We start from the raw sequence: 16,849 nt of genomic DNA, 5'->3' as shown, positions 1-16,849 counted from the left end.
TATGGTATTTTTATTTTTTGTTGCTATTATTTTTAATAGAAGTGGCCGAAATCCTGAACTTTCAGGCAATATAAACCATACTGCTTTCGAAGCAAAGCAGATCGATAAAAGCGGGCAAATTTTTTCAGTGGGGTAAATTGCGGCTGGAAATAGCTTCCCTAGACCCTAGTGGGTATAATGCTATTGATACACTTCCACATGAGTAAGTTTTAGGCTGTGTTTGGTTTGGAGGGAAAAGTAGGGAAAGGAAGGAAAAGATGGGGAAATCTTTATAAATCTTGTATAAATTTGTCTTCCTTTCCTTACATTTTTCTTCAAACCAAACATAACCTTAACGATGGGGAGAGAAACAACACTCTTATTCCAAAGCTTTGTTGCCTTGTTGGCGTTTATCGCATGATCATGACCCACAGTGAGTGTAGATTTATCCATATTTGGTTTGTGGCTACGAGTTTCATTCTTTCAATTCTTACTCATTTTAGGTAAGGAAGTTCTAGATTACAAATTTTTTGTCATGGGCCTTATTCTTTTTAGAATAGAGAACATTTCATTCTTTTACATATTATTTCCGATTCACTGAAATATTTTGTAGGCAGGCGTGAATAGAATTGTTGTGGGTAAGAGATCTGGAGTCAATATATACTACTGACTGTAAATCTGTCACGGACTGGCTCTACCGTTGGTGTCTACCTGGCCGTAAGGACCCCTAAAAGGCTAAAAGGGTGGAGAGCTATTAACAAGAACATCCATTTGAGAAGTAGCAATACAATTATAAATAATATCACAAAATTGGGAAGCAAAGCCAAGAGAGGTTAGAATATGCATGAGAAACTCCCATTCAAGAACAGCCATGTATTCAGCTTAGTGTATCTGGTCGGATACTCAAAATTATGGTGATTTTTTTTTCCAACTTGATGTCCTCGAAATTTGGTTTTCCTTGTAAGGCTGGGGGTTTGAGGTTTGAAAACCGGTAGAAGATTTCTTATGTATACCTTCAAAACTTAGACATAAATATACACCATAAATAATTTAAGACTATATAAGGGGAAATGGATTTTGAAGACAAGGTATAAAAAAAAAAATTAATAAAATAATTAAGAAAGGTGAAGTGAAGTTTGAAACACTTGGCTTAACTAGTAATTTGATATCATTTTTCTTTTTCTTTTTTTGTGGAAAACATATAATATATACCTCAGATATTGAATTCTGGATTCATAAGACAGCATTACCAATTGGGCCCAATTGAAGCAACTTGTAACATAAAAAATAATATGAAAATGCTCCATATTGCTTATTTTCATTCTTCAAAGAAGCTTTTTGCTACTGTTGTGTAAACTTATGCCAATAAATATTGACCATTGGTAAAAAAAACTATGCTAATGGTTTATGACGTCATTACAGAGCTTCTTTGAAAAAATAAAATGAATATGAGGCATAGCTATATGATGTTTTACTATATTTTGTGACTTTTTAAATATATTATCTTTATTGATTATGTTATTTTCAATTTGATGAAATTGTTAGGCATTTTGTACTTCATGTTATTAACTTTATTTTGAATTTTACAGTTTTTAAATTCCATTTCTATTTAGAAGTTTCAATCTCTTTTCTTTATTTGTACAACTGCCTACTTAATTATGCAAACTAGTTTCCTTTTAATTAGTTTTAGATAGGTGCCAATTGCTTCCTTTAATTTTTCTTCTATATTTTATCTATGCAACCAAATGCAAAAAAATATATATATATATTCTAATTTCTTGTCTTTGTTTCTTTTTTATATGCTGTGTTATTGTTATGGGGCCCACATTATTGATTTGTCTTTGATTGGTATGGGTCTTGCTTTTTTCTATTGTATATCTACTAATGTGTTTATATGTATACTTATATTATTATTTTGGTTGATGAAAAAAAATGAATGAATATGAAATTTATAACCATACATATTCAAAATTTATTCTTATTATTGTTATAAAAAGACTTTTTTTTTTGAAAAAAAGCATTTGGTTCATAGGCATAGCAATATTTTCAATTTATATCCATTTTTGTCCATTTTAAAATTTTAATATTGAAGATAATGAAGAAAAATAAAAATCGAACGAACATGGCCATGATTTTCACCAAATATTTACTTCAGGCCATAAGTTTGTAAAGACCCAGTGTTCAGTATGGGAAAACTAATATGTAGCCATGTGGGTACGTATATTGTTTTTAGATCGACTATTCATACGTCCAATCTTGAGGCATTTGAGGATGAATTTTTTTATTTGATTAATTTAAAGATATCTAAATTGTGTCCCATTCTGGTACACAAACCAACATAAAGTCTTGAAAGCCTTTGTCCTGATGTTTTTATTCCAGTTAAAAAACTGAAATCAGATTTCATTCGTCATTAGAGGATATGAATGTCTTTTAATTCTTTTTTTTTTTTATTTGGAACTATAGTGGGGCCTATAACACTTTAATATATTTTTATTCTGAATTAAAATTTATCTGAGTGGGAGGCTGGCCACATGTTTGAAGGAGAAAAACTCTTCGTCTGATTAGTCAGGACTCAGGCTGTATACATAGTCTGACCCGGTTTCATTGACATAAGCATTACATTCTGTCATCTTATTTGAGGTAGTGGGGCCGGCTTTGATGTGCCTCAACACAAAACCATAAGGTTATGCTTGTAATCGGTGTAAAAATACGTGATTGTTGTTTTTTTTTAAATAGTGATGGGTGGAAAAATAATCGATGTAAAACTTTAAAGTTTATGAGATTTTACATCGATTATCGACGTAAAACTACATTTCATCCAAATATAGATAAAGTTAAACTAAAATATAATTTTATATTAATAATAGTTACATCCTCTTTCTAAACACATACAAAACCAAACCAATGTAAAATTTACATCAGTTCTTGATTTACATTTTATCCAAATGCAGCTTAAAGTCATGCATGAAGCCCAACATCAATGCATCCAAGCTCAGCCCATTACCCTTGAAGCTAGTGGGGTCGACCCGAGCCATTAATAGGGTAGACATGCATTTGGAGGTGAAAGAGATGGGTCATTACAGGATTGGGAATATGGAGACAAGTGTGTAGACAAACAATCAATTACGACATTGATTTTGCTGAAATAATTGAGTCATCCGGACGCATTAGCATTAACAAAAGGATATAAATGAAACCTCTCATAGAAAGACAAACAAACACCTAGACACTTCCAATATTAATGTCTCCAACCAACCTTGTCTTGGGTTTCTTCCTATGATTCCCCTCTATAGATCACAACATCTTTGATCTGCAAGATATTTCCAGTGTTGTCCAGCTGGCTGGTTTCAGTCTGATAACGAGCCAAATACTAATTTGTTTTATGCACCTCAGCAGGATCAGATCAATTTTGCTGTTGATTCATGTGCAGTGAACAGGTTGGAATATAATGGCCATCAACTATATATAGTTAATTTGTATTAATTTATTGTTCAATGTACATCCATGATCATGTGGTTTAGAATCAGTCCAACCTCTTCTTTTTTTTTTCTACTTTTGATCGCCTAACACCCATTGGAAATCAATAAGCCCTCTATTTCCCATGCAGTGTGTGTAGTAGCTATACTGTGTCATCATGATTTTTTTTTATTACAGTAATGGGTTACCCAATTCACAGAATCGGTTCCAACCTTCCCAGCTTCATGCCTCACTGTAAAATAGGCTCCAAAGTCACATGGTCATTTCATACTGACTCAAGAACAAGTCCAACATAATTTGGCTATATATATAACAAGCCTAAAATTAATTTACTTTTGAGTTTTCAAATAGAATCATGAAACCCCCATATACACAATGTTTGGTCATGGCTATCTATGCAAGTAAATACTCTACCCAATAAGTTCTATGTTCTCAGTACTAATTCCTTATTATAAAATATAAAACAGGAGTGATGAACTCCACATATACCAGTAAATCAAACTTGTAATCCAATTATTATAGGTGCCTTTTCTTTTCTTCTTTCCATAATCCAAGCATGCACTAATTCTTTCTTTCTGTAAATTAAGTGAAACCAAAGTAGAAAACCCAGCAACAACGCTAGAAAAACAAATAACTATTATCATCAGCAGAAATCTGCAAGCTAGACATGATTGGCTGTTCGGTCCTACTTGGCCTGACATCAGAGACGAGTCCAAAAATCTAACAAGGCAACAGGACAATTTGAAGAAACAAACAAGGCCCACCTGCAATCTATCCAATTGTGAATCAGGCAACTCGCAAGAGCATAAGCTCAGAGAGGTCCCTGAAAAACAATATGAACAACACTTCTCATCCAATACCGCTTCCTCTGCTTACATACATCTGCTGCTGCAATTTATAGGTTTATACATTAAATGCAAAGGCTGTATATTCTGCTGCAATATATATATATATATTGATCCTTTTTTCTTCATGAGAAAAAAAGGATAAGTCTCATCATCACCATCAATATTACCATTAACACACCATCACACCCACCAGCACGGATAACAAACAAGAAGTTATTTCTACTGCTCACTACTTCTTAAAGAATAAAATTGATCTCCAAAAGGCTAAGAAATTATGGGGTGGAGGATGGACATCTCAACTTCTTAATTGATATTTATGTGCAAGTAAAAGTATATATATATATATATATATAAGAGAGAGAGAGAGAGAGAGAGAGAGAGAGAAGAAATTTTACGTTTGATAACGCATAAAAGTAACCCCAGAAATTCATTCTATGAGGTGATGACCATTATCCATGAACGAAAACACAAATATAACATCCATTTCTCTGATACAAAGATGTAAAAACAACAACAGGAAAACAGATGGACATAAATTAAACAAAAGAACCTGGCAAAAGAAGAACGGGATGATACTCTAAAGCCTCAACCCAATGAGAAAACCACACAAAACATAAACCAGTAAACAGAAAAAAAACAACCCTTTACCAGTAGAAGTAGAAGCTAAGCAGTCCGCAGATGAAGAAATAAAAAAAAAAAAGAAAAGAAAAGAAAGGCAGATGGAATGCATACCTCGAAACGATGACGAGAAATCTAAAGCCACAGATGGAAAATTCCGAAGAGATCGCATGATCCGATAAATCAAAGAAAAGAAGACGGAGAATCAAAACCGCCCACTTTGGTATGGGGGAGGGAATCGGATCAATGCGATCCCTTTGGAATTCTCCACCTGCACCCATCACCCAACAACAAAAAAAAAGACAGCTTCTGGTTTCCCATAACCGCCTTGGGGCTCAGGGAGGCATTAGCTAGTCTTTGCCACTCCCCCACTCCCTTAAAGGCTTAAACCGTTCTAGGGTCCCCATTTTCTTTTTATAGAGCAAAAATCTGTAAACGCTTAGCTGTTATTCCGCTAACATCCTCTCCGTTATGTTCACGCATTTGGGGTGAGCGGCAGTTATAATCGCAGTGAAGTGAATTCTCACAAAAGGATCATTTTCATATCATCATACTCCTTTTTCCCAACGACGAAAATACCCTCACAAAGGAGTATTTCAAAATTTTCAATTATTGTGAAAAAACTAGGGGTTATTGATGATGGGCCCAATTCCCCTTTGACATCTGTGGGCCGTTTGATTATTTTCTGTAACAAAATTTCATGAAGGGGTAATTTAGTAAATGCAACAAGGCTGGTTTATTTGTAAAGCAAGCATGTGCAGTGCAGGTGCATCATACCAAAAGGCTTGACTCTTGACCAGAATAAAAATCTTTAAATCTTAATTAGGGTCCATTCCATTGTCGCGGTGTCAGAGGTAAGTTTCTTCATGGGAAATCTAAGTCGCTCTATTCAATGGATTAAAATAATCCTCCACTGTCCGATTTGTTGACTATTTTCAACGTTCAAACCATCCTTAACGTGGTTGGTTTAAAAAATAATCATAATTAAGTCAATCAATCAACCAAGTCTTATCCCATGCAAAGGTGGATTACCTAAATTTTAATTTAGCTTATAGCATGGAATTCCGAGATTCATGTGCCCAAAGGAATTAATTATAATTGTGGAGCTGTCCATCCTAGGCTCCCAGTGATCCCTAGGACTAGGATCAATTCACCACTACCTTAGCTTCCATGGATAATTCTTTCATTAAGCAGCATTAATGCTGTTTGGTAGTGTTTCTGGCATGTAGGCAGTAAGTAACATTAATGTTGTTTGGTAAGATGATTTTTATCATTATTTTTCATGTATGTGTATACATTATACTGTTTTTTCTTTGACATCTAGGATACACGAAAGCACCACATCATATGGCCTTTAGGGGCGATGATTCATGGATGCATGAAACACCAAATTAGATGTTTCATGCAATAGGAGAGATGCGATTTACAATATATGCCCATTTTTCACTGTTTTTTTCAAAAATCACTTAAACCAAACAGTCATATAAGCGGTGAAAAGTGGAATCACCTACACGGATCCAACGTGGCACCGTTTTTCATAAAAACACCCACGATACCAAACGTCCTCATAGTGAGTGAGGTGAGGTAATGAAAATGAGTGATTTCAAGAATATTCTGACTTATTCTGAGGATGGGACTTAATAAATAGGTAAAATGGTATGGATGTGTTTGTCATTTTGTAGAATTAATCCATTATATTGAGGTTGAGACTGTTGGTTGAGTAGAGGGTCGCTCTCATGGTCTGGGTTTCCCAACTGCTTTAATTGGCAGTTTCGCACAGGAAGGCGGGAATATTAAAAACCTCTTTTAAATGACTCTGCTTCTCTATAAGAAATAAAAGTATATCAGCCCATTTTCTGAATCGAAGGAGGGACGTAAATGTAATTCACTAATTAATTGTATTGTTGTGGCTCCATCTCCATTTATTGTTTGAAGCAAGGTTTTTATTCGTTGTTGATTCGGACAGTCAGACCACCGTTCGACCGGTTAGGATATCAGTTTTGTTTTACCCGTCCCCTCAACTGTTATTTTTCCAAAAAATCATTGAATTGCGATCAAACTGCTAATCCTTTTAATCTAAACAGTGTTATTTGGGCCAATTTTTATTTTTATTTTTTTTTCAATTTTTAAAATATCATGAGTTGATGTTGATCTGTTTGCTGTTTGGACTGAATGGTTGAACCACAGTTCCGGTTATGGGTTGGTTTTTAAATTTATGAAGAAAACTTTTTTTTTCTGACATTTGATATCCAAATAAATGCAAGCATGCAAGAAATGAGTCTAGGGTAGTTTTATTGTTCTAAAGGGGTTAGTTAGCTCCAAACTGAACATTTTACTTGAAAAATTAGGGGTTGTTTTAGTGTTTTTGAACCATCGTTGACCTGGATGATCGGACCAATTGGCTCAAAAATCATTCAAGCAAGCAGTTCCGTTTCACCCTTAATCTGTTGACTTGGTTAGAAACCACTGACCTGAGTGGTTGAATCATCAACCTGTTCGACCCGGAAAACGGTTAGCGGATACAATAAAGAGAGAGAAGAACAATCTCAAATTTTAGATCACTGGATACCAGGTATAATAGAGAAGAAGAAGAAGAGATTGTAGAGGTTGGAGACTGGAGAGAAAACAGATCTGAGATCTGTGTTTCTATTGTCATTATCATTACTGAAGAAGGTCAAATCCTCCTCCACCTCTTTCTTCTTCTTCCCTTCTTCATTTCTTTCCTTTCTTTTCTTTTCTCTTCTTTCTTTCCTTCCTTCTTTTGTTCTTCTTTCTTTCTTTCTCAGCTGACAACCACAACTTCTCTTTTTTCTCATAAAAACCTAATTACCGAAAAGTCTAAAAGACTATATTTTCCCTAATAATTTAACCTGTCTGAACCGTTCAATCCGGATGGTCAATCTGCTAACCCGGAAACTAGTAGCCACAGCGGTTCCATTTTCAGGTCAGTTTTTAAAACCTTGCTATTTTTATCTTAAAAAACAAAAAATTAAAGTGGTTGGAAAATTTTTATATGGTATTGTTTGACATTTAGCCACCCACATAAGATCAATAATAAATAAACGGTTGAGGTTGAGTATTAGGAGAAGCATTAAAAATGATGTTTCCCACTCTCACACAAACCAAAAAAAAAAAAACATTTATTTAATAAACATTCATATACCAAAAAGTAGCATTTCTGGATAAGCAGTATAGAACCAAACACCATGTCAGTAAAGGATGCAGAGATGAGATGATCAAGGAAAGGAAATGGTGCGGGACAAACATGGAAAAGAAGAAGAAAAAGGCTATGGAGGGGTATTTTGGTAATTAAGTAGGAATCAATATCAAGAGCCGGTAAGAGTTGCAATCGAACAGCTAAGGTTGACAGGAAGAGGAGGAGCAGTTTGTTCATCTTGGAAAATGACACTATTTTCTTCTAACAAAATTTATTTATTTTCCAATTTGTGTTGTTGTCTTGTTATATATAAAAAACCCACGTGGGCAGATGAAGATGATGTTGCGAACTCAGACCCATGCATCCATCAAATTGGGGAACCCTACAATGGATACATATTCACATGTTGATTGTTTAGTCCTCCACATCATACCTCCTTCTCCAAACTTTCAACCCCAGCCTCTAGGTAGAGCTCACTTGGAATTAACTAGTAGTGTCGTGTTTGTTCTGGGTGCATGGGTCGTCTCTTTTCTCCCTTTGACACGCAACTTCGTTAACAAAAAGGAAAGAGAAAGGAAACAAATATCAAATATATATTATTGGGGCATGACAGCAAAATATGAATCAATCGGCCGGACTATATATAGCCCTGTTTGAAATCGATCGATCATTCTGTTTTTAATTACAGTAGTGGTGATTCAAGAATCGTCAAGATCATCACCCTCTAGCTTCTCGATCGCTCCACTACCACTAATGGTTTGTGTTGGTTTTCATTCTGATATTTGGTTGACGATCCAGCGCCTAACTCAATTAATTAATTGCATCATTGCTTGCCCAGTTTTGAGCGGAGCCAAGGAAAGGAGTAGCACCGCACTCTCAAAACAGAAAGCAATTAATAAACCCAACCCATTCCCATGGAGGATGCGTAGTGGGTAGGTATCTACTTTGCCTCCCTCCATGCATGTTCTCTCATCTTATCATCAAAACTAAAAAAATTAAAGGAGGCATCGTCGTCGTCGTCGTCGTCATTGGGCATTTGGGTTGATCTTACTACAGAAACATTAATGTTCTGATATCGTCAAGGAAGAAGGATTAATTGATGAACTTTCTAACTTAATTATGAAAATTTTGAATAATTAAGAATCAATATAATGGATTTGATTTGAGCCTAGAAAGGAAAACAGGAAGATAAGAAATGTAGTACATGGGATGGGATGGTACAAGCATCAGGAACCAAAAAAAAAAGCAACTCCTCCGGATCCCACTACACAAACAAGTAATCGATTAATGTTCCTCTCTATTAAGATTTGATAAAGAGGAATAAGCCTCAGATATATGATGAGACCATCTATGAGATCTGTGCACTTAAGAAAGAGTTTCAGAGTTTGAAATTTCAATTAATGCATAAATATGATTTCTGGGTGGCCCAGTTGATGCGCTTGCATCAACAATGTTCCCTCGATTCGGCACAGGGTGGGGGGCCGGTCACCTTCATGCCCCAATTTCTTCTACATGATTTCTGGGTCCCCTTCATGTATCCTCCTCGTCTCACACAAATATGGCAATTATTCTTTAGATAATGCCTTTCATTCTTTCTTTTTCTTCACATCAACCGTGGGATCCAGCAATATACGTACTCCTTTTGGATTCCTTCTCCACAGAGAGATTCTATTGTTATTGCTCTGGGTTGAAAGAACAAAAAAAAGCAAGAGCTCTTACTGTCAATTTTTCTTTTTTTTTTCTTAGAGTTTTAGGGGTTTAAAGTTCAAGATTTATAATTTAGGGGTATAAAATTTAGCATTGAAGATTTACGATTTAAATGTAAATAAATAAATATATATATATATATATATATATATATTTATTTATTTGTAAATAAGAGTTGGCCAGACCAGACGCATCCATCCGGCCATATATGGTAAGTGACATTAATTCTATGTTGTACTATTGCACCACATTAGCACCATATAGGCATTTTAATTTCACTAATTACTTCTTGTTTGGTTGAATTGTTTTCAGCAAAACTGTTGTTCTTGCATGTGTTTCAGTTCACAAAGGTGATTTCAAGTGAAAATACATTTTTTGTGTGTGTTTCTTGCTTGAAAAGTGTATTTTCATCTTCATATCCTATTAGTAATTATTCTGTAAGAAATTTTTCTTCATATTAATTACTTGAATTTTAGATATATCATATTTAAGATAGAAATTGAAAATTAACAAAAGTAACAATATCATTAAAAATAAACTTAAATACTTGTAGCAAACAATAACAATTATTATTATTATTAAATTTTGTATTCCATTTCTATCATAAATAAAACTTTTTATTTTAACAATTAATTTTATTTAATATGATGAATATATAACATTAGAAATATTCTCAAATGTTTTCGACAAAATTCTGTATACTTTCATTTTTGGTGTTCTATCTTTTTACAATATTTATTATTCAATTATGACATCATGGGTTTCTTTGAAAAGTTGGACCATTGACCCATTATTTAGATAAGAAAATAACTTTGCTTTTGGATTAGTTTTATATTAGGGGAAATTATAGTCAAAGCTAGATGTACATTTAAAATTAGGCTACAGAATAGTCCAAAAACCAACAAAACTCTAACAACTGGTTCTACATTTGTAATTAAAACCCCCACCATATCATGTAAGGCTTATGTGGTTTTTTCCCACATGGGACTCTTAAGCCATATTGGACACAACAAAAAGCTTATACCGAAATTGCCCTTTAATGTTGGGTGATTAGAAAATAGAAAAAAGGGTTTTTAGTTTCTCCGACTCCCTCCCCCCCCCCTCTCTCTCTCAATCTCCCTCCCACTCTCTCACTCTCACAATCGTCTCTCTCTCTCTCTCTCTCTTTCTCTCTCAATCTCCCTCCCACTCTCTCACTCTCACAATCGTCTCTCTCTACTCAATGACTATGTGATTTGAAAATAACTAAAAATGGTTTTCAATTTTTGTGAAATTAGAGAACTGGGCCGGACATAAAACTGGAGAAGGGAGAGGTTCATGGGTCAGAGGTTTGAACGAAGGTTGAACCATGATGATGTGGCATATACATTTATATACTATGGGTCATATAAATACTACATATAATATATTTTACAACTTTTAATGTAGTTAAATATGGTGGATGGATGGTAAGTTTCTTAATTTTTAAAACAAATGACTAGGCTTCAAGCCTTTTTTTAACTTACATTTTCTTTAAAATACATGCATAATAATGTAATATGTATAATAAATACTCATTAATTAGTAGAAGTAGAAAGGTGGATTATTGGTGATTAAGTAATTTGTGGAAATAAGAGGTCTTGAGTTCAAATTTTGTTAACAACATTTTAAAATTTCACTTATGTATGGACCTAGCTTTTTAGTTCAACCGATCAGTTAGCCGGTTTTCAACGGGTTTTGAGCAATTCTGCTTATTGGTGTATGAACGAACTAGTTAGGGCCCTGGGTCACGGTTCAATCAACCGGTCCGGTCCGGTTTTCTAAACACTGGATTTTGTATTTACGTTCTCTCTATCAATTTCTCTCATTCTCTCTGTCTCTCTTTACCTATTGTTCTCCCTCAATCTCTCTCATCCTCTTTCTTGGTTGATCTCTCCTCCCTTAATTTCTATCATTCTCCTTCAGTTTCTCTCCTACTCCCTTTCTTGTTCTTTTTTATTTTCTTACACACTTATACGGTATTAATTAAACTATATAAAAGAATATGAGACCAACTTGGTATGGTTCAAAAATCATTACACCAATTTGATAAAAATTCACAAGAAACTCTTGTCTATAAAATTTACACCAACTTGATAGAAATTTATAACTTAATTTTACAAGTGATTGGTCTCTTTAGTTCTTTTGTATGGTCTGATTAATATTGTATAAGTTTGTAAGAAAAATAAAGAAAAAAGAACAAGAGAGGGAGCGGGAAAAAGACTGAGGGAGAACGATAGAAATTGAGGGAGAAGGAGGGAGAAGAACGAGAGAGATTGTTGTGTGTGTGTGAGAGAGAGAGAGAGAAAGAGAGAGATGAGAGAGAAATAGAGGTTTTGAATTGGCTATAGACCGAAGCTGAGAAAATGGGAGATGAAGAGATAACTGTGAGAGTGAGAGAGAAGGGAGGGAGATTGAGAGACAAAGGGAGGAGTAGAAACTGGGAACCTATTTTCAATATAGTATTTTTGTTGTGTCCAACATGGATTAAGAGTCCCATGTTGGCAACAGTCACATAAGCCTCCGATGACATGGCATGGGTTTTTATAATTTGAAATTTAGAGTCGATTGTCAGAGTTTTGTTAGTTTTTGGACCAACCTGCAACCTAATTTTAAATGTACAATCGGCTTTGACTATAATTTTTCCTTTAAATTATATATTTTATTTATATTATCATTATATAAATAATTTTTACTTATCACACTTAAATTTTATTTGTCTATGATATCAGTTGACCCAAAACACTAATCCACCACTCAAAAAGAAAAATAGTTTGATTTCTAATTTGACATTAACGTTTGTATTACATTTCCATCATTGATAAAATTATTTCTTATGTATAATACTTATTTTTGTTCAATATAATGAATGCATAATATTAGAGATGTACCCAATATTTTTATTTTTATTAAATATATAACATTAGATATATGCCCAAAATTTTCTCTATCTTTTTTTATATTTATTATTCAATTATGGCATCATGAGTTTATTTGAAAAGTTAGATCATTGACCCACCATCTAGATAAGAAAATATCTTTATTTTAGATAAGTTTTAAATTATACATTTCATATACATTATATAAAGAATTTTTACTTATCACACTTTATTTTTGTTTGATATAATTAATATATAATTTTTATGTATTCTTTTGATTAGTTGCACTTTTTTATTTTTTAAATATTTCTTATTTAACTATGATATCATCGATTAATCCATTTTCCCCAAACCACTAACTCGCTACCCAAAAAGGAAAATAGTTTGCTTTCTAGTTTGACATTAAATTTGTCATAACATTGCCATCAATGATAAAATTATTTCTTATGTATATACTTATTTTTGTTCAATATAACAAATGTATAATATTAAAGATGTACCCATTATTCTATTTTTATAAATATATTACATTTCATATGTGCCCAAAATTTTCTCTATTTTTTTTTATTTTTGTGATTCGTTGTATTTTCTGTTTTTAAATTTTTATTATTTGACTATGACATCATTTCATTTCTAGGTTGACTTTAATTTTGACATTCAATTTTTATCATTAATAAAAATACTTCTTAAATTCCATACTTATTTTTGTTTAGTATAATAAATATACAATATTAGAGATATGCCCAACTCTTTTTTTATTTTTTATATTATATATTTCATTTATTTTAATTTGTATTAATTCATTTTGACATTATTTATTAACCCCTTTCACCCCAAATGGATCAATTGCTTACCCACCACTAGGAGGGAAGAAAATGGTTTTGTTTTCAACTTAATTTTCTAAATATTTATTTTTATAATATGAAAATCAATGTTGTATATTTAATTAGTAGAATTTAATGATGAGAATAATATATCTTAAATATAGGATTTAGTGAGAGAGGATATGAAAATAGTTTTATTTCCAATTAATTTTAAATTTTACATTCTATTTACATCATTAATAAAAAAGTATTATTTTCCATACTTATTATTGTTTAATATGTCAAATATATGATGTTAAAAATGTTCCCATTTTTTATTTCTATATTTTTTCATTTTATCAATTTTTGAATTTTATTATTTAATTGTGGCAATATGGATTAGCCCAGTTGACCCCAAATGGTTTTATTTCTTACCACCACCTAGATGAAAACACTATTTTTTCTAATAGATTTTAAAAGTACAAGTTTTTTTATTGGAATTATTAATTTATTGTGTATGGAATTAATTAATAGAATTTAATAATAAGAATGAACAAAAATGCCTTAAATTTATGATTCAATGAAGGTGAATGCAAGTTAATACCTTAAGTATTGCATTTAATGAGAAGGAATTGAATGCATTGAATGTCTTAAAATTATCTCTTTTTTCATTTTATTTTTTATATTTAAAAATTTTATTATTTGACTATGACATCATTTCATTTCTATGTAGGTTTTAAATTTAGCATTCCATTGTCATCATTAATAAAAATAATTCTTAAATTTCATACTTATTTATTTTAAATTTTTATTATTTAATTATAGAATTATTTAGTAATCCATTTGACTCTAAATGGTCAAATTGCATGCCCACCACTAGGAGGTAAGAAAATGTTTTTTTTTTTCAAATTACTTTTCAAAATATTTATCTTTATACTATTAAAAATTAATACTATGGATTTAATTACAAGAATTTAATGATGAAAACAATATATCTTAAATATAGGATTTAATGAGAGACAATATGAAAATATTTTTATTTCCAATTTTTTTAAATTTTATATTCCATTTCCATCATTAATAAAAACATTTCTTATTTATCATACTTATTATTGTTTAATATGTATGTTAAAAAATGTTTCCATTTTTTTTTAATATCTATTTTTTCATTTTATTATTTAATGGTGGCAACATGGATTGAACCATTTGACCCAAAATGGTTTAGTTTCCTACCACCACCTAGATGAAAACACTATTTTTTTTCTAGGTAGATTTTAAAAGTAGAAGCTTTTATGTTATTGGGATTATCAACTTATTAATAACTTAATGTTGGATTTGATGAGAGTGAATTGAATGCATTGAATATCTTAAAATTACCTCTTTTCAATTCAATATTTGATTACCCTATTGCCCTTATTTTTTTATCAATAAATTTAAATATAGAAGAATAAATTTTGACCTCAAAAAATTCTAGAAATATTCTTGAGGCACAACCCAACAATAAACAAATCACCTCTGGGTTATATGCACAACCCAACAACTCTCCCAATTTTTATCAATAAATTTATTTTGGTGCTGTCTAACACCGATCAGTTCATAATATGGTGTGGACTGAACTGAACTGAACTGTCTCAAATGAACTTTGGTTTAGGGTCCATGAGATTTAAATGATGATAAATTTTGGTCAAATTGAATAGTTATGGGCCATATGCACATGCACTTTTATGAATGGCATGGGGCAAAATGATTGGTTCCTTTGTGAAAAGTTTGAAAATGGGGCACTTTAATAAAGTTAATTAAGTAAATTCCTTTAGGCTCTAATTAAATTACCCTAAAGTATTTAATTTATTTAATTAAGTTAATTAATTAAATAAAATAAATTATAATAATTGAGATAATTAAATAAATTAAGCAATTAAATCAGTAAATGAAATTAATTAAAGAAACAAAGTTAATTAATTAAATTAAATAAACATAGCTAATCAATCTAAATAAGTAAATTAAGCCAATTAAGCAAGGTAATTTAAAAACCAACCCAAAATGAACCACTTTGGCCTCTAGTTTCTAGGTCAACAGTTTGGTCATCTAGTTTGAATGGATCAACCCGTGACATTTTAAAAATTAAAATAAAAAAATGACTCGAAAACCATTTATTGGATCAAATAATTTAGTAGTTCAACTATTTCAGACAACAATTTACTAACCTAGTCAATGTTTTTTTTTTTTTTAAATTCCAGGCCAAGCATAAAATGGAATTGGGCAATTGACCAGTTCTTGGGTCAAATGGTTCAATTGCATGAGTATAAAATGGAACTAGACAATTGACCAATTATTGGGTCAAATAGTTTGACTGCTCAAAATTTTTAACGTGGTAAACAAGTTGCTGACCTAAACGATTGAACTGCTAAAATGTTCAGTCCAACAAATGGTTTGCTAGTCATTTTTTATTTTAATTAATTTTATTTTTTATTTTTCAAAATGTCATGGATTGATACATTCGGACCAGACAATCGAACCGTTAACCTAGAAACAGAAAACCAAAGGCGTCCCGTTTTGGGTGGGTTTTTAAAACCTTGATTAATTTTCTTAATTCACATATTTAAATCAATTAGCTTTGTTTACATTTAATTAATTAATCTTGATTCCTTAATTGATTTAATTTACTTATTTAATTGCTTAACTTACCAAATTATCTTAATTAGTGTAAATTTTTAATTTACTTAAATTAACTTAATTATGCATATTAAATACTTTAAGTCATCTAATAGGATCCTAAAATAATTTACTTATTTAACTTTATCAAAGTGGCCCTTTTTCAAACTTTAGCAGTGCTACATAATGTTACCTAACGGATCTATTAACACCATTTCAAATGTCGTCTGCTTTTGCCTACAAATAGCCTTTTTATCAAAGTCTGAAGTCGAAAATGACCCTTTTTATTCTTTTGGATTGAAATTTACATTTTCACAAAGTTCAGGGATTACCATATCCAAAAATCTCTTATATATCTACGCATGTATTTCTCATATTTCTATATTATCTCTATGATCGTTTGAACCAATAGACAAGGTCTAAAAATATCAACACAATCAACAAGGTGTCAACTGGCTGATTGGTAAGGCCTCCTGCTAGTTGTAGCGGAGGCTTGGGATCAAATCTTGCCCACTCTAGGGTTTGGGGAGGATGGGGGGTTATAGGTTGGTGGATGGGCGACCTCCTGTGTAATCCCATGGAGCCAACATATATTCATTCCACATGATTGGTAAGGCCTCCTGCTAGTTGTAGCGGAGGCTTGGGATCAAATCTTGCCCACTCTAAGGTTTGGGGAGGATGGGGGGTTATAGGTTGGTGGATGGGCGACCA

The 16,849-nt window shown here is 32.1% G+C and overlaps 1 long non-coding RNA gene across 1 annotated transcript; it reads right to left on the bottom strand.

The window, feature by feature from the left end:
* Nucleotides 1-3,942: 3,942 nt before the first annotated feature.
* Nucleotides 3,943-5,434, bottom strand: LOC148879954 (uncharacterized). The gene is made up of 2 exons (XR_016104413.1): nt 5,037-5,434; nt 3,943-4,344 (listed from the first exon to the last, which is right to left on the bottom strand). It is a non-coding gene; the product is annotated as an uncharacterized LOC148879954 (long non-coding RNA).
* Nucleotides 5,435-16,849: the final 11,415 nt, after the last annotated feature.

The sequence above is a fragment of the Nelumbo lutea genome, chromosome 1, assembly GCF_056320005.1.
Source record: "Nelumbo lutea isolate HS-2025 chromosome 1, American lotus-T2T, whole genome shotgun sequence".
In the NCBI taxonomy this organism is placed as follows: domain Eukaryota; kingdom Viridiplantae; phylum Streptophyta; class Magnoliopsida; order Proteales; family Nelumbonaceae; genus Nelumbo; species Nelumbo lutea.
This window is presented reverse-complemented; position numbering and strand designations above follow the sequence as displayed.